General features: G+C 35.3%; 1 non-coding gene across 1 annotated transcript; it reads left to right on the plus strand.

Moving 5' to 3' along the window:
* The first annotated feature begins 331 nt into the window (after positions 1-331).
* On the plus strand, positions 332-438 carry LOC126016932 (U6 spliceosomal RNA). The gene has a single exon (XR_007498614.1). It is a non-coding gene; the product is annotated as a U6 spliceosomal RNA (small nuclear RNA).
* Positions 439-1,341: the final 903 nt, after the last annotated feature.

Below are 1,341 nucleotides of genomic sequence, written 5' to 3' on the forward strand. Positions count from 1 at the left end.
ACATGGGAAAACTGGACTTTGTTCTGCCAAATAGTAATAATACATAAGCTTTGTTCCTAGATGGAGAATGTTAGATAACTCAAAAGGTTTACACGGGGCATGGAGTCTTAGCTGAGTCAATATAAAATATAAAATGGCTAAGTTTCATTCAAGAAATTTTCCTTGTTACAAATATATTGATTGTGCATTTACTAAAATATAAATTAGGGGGAAATGTCAGGAATTTTTAGGTATGTATCAGAGGAATATTAGACTTTGCTGCAATCATTCTACAATATATCCAATTTTCGAAAAATTAAGTTCCATAGCTAAAGTTAAAACAATACCACAAGTGCTCGCTTCGGCAGCACATATACTAAAATTGGAACGATACAGAGAAGATTAGCATGGCCCCTGCGCAAGGATGACATGCAAATTCGTGAAGCATTCCATATTAAAAAAAATAATACCACACGATGCACACCTCAATAAAATTATCATATAGATATCAATAAGTTTATTATGCCTAAATTGAATACTGTGTGGACTATATAAAAGATAGAACCCTTATGCTGAGAGAACTTAGAAGGAGAATGGGATGAGGGAAGCAAAATTAGTATCATGAAGTAATTGCCTTAAATTGTAAGACTTCGTTCAGATGACTAATAAAGCCTATTACTTTTTCCTAGAAATGTATAGTTATTTTTGTTTAGAATTGGAAAATTAGGGGGCTAGAGAGATAGCATGCAAGTAAGGCATTAGCCTTGCATGCAGAAGGTTGGTGGTCCAAATCCAGGCATCCCATATGGTCCCCCGAGCCTGCCAGGAGCAATTTCTGAGTGTAGAGCCAGGAGTAACCCCTGAGCGCTGCAAGGTGGGACACAAAAACCAACCCACCCCCCAAAAATGGGAAAATTAAACTACAAACTTCTTGGGAGTAGGTTTTTATTCTTTTAGCTTTTTTTTTTCTAGAGTAGTTTATTTTACCGTAAATATCTATTTTACCTATTCAGTTGTTCATGTCAGTAAAAATTAAACACTTTAAGAAAAGCCTGTAAACTTCCATCTTTTACTGTATATTGTTAATAATCACTCTACATATTTAAAAGTGAATTAAAAAATAAAATAATAGAAGAGATGACATCATTTTGTTTTGAGGCCATACCCTGCCCAAAACTCCTCAGGGTTCACTCCTGGCTCTTTGCTCAGGGATTACTCCTGGTGGTGCTCATAGGAACCATATTTTAGTGTCAGGGATTAAACTGGGGTAGTGTACATACACAGCAAATGCCTTAATCCCTATATTCTCTGGTTCTGGAAGAGATGATATTTTACAATTAGATTACAAATAATGCTCATACC

Source organism: Suncus etruscus, chromosome 8, assembly GCF_024139225.1.
Source record: "Suncus etruscus isolate mSunEtr1 chromosome 8, mSunEtr1.pri.cur, whole genome shotgun sequence".
NCBI lineage: Eukaryota > Metazoa > Chordata > Mammalia > Eulipotyphla > Soricidae > Suncus > Suncus etruscus.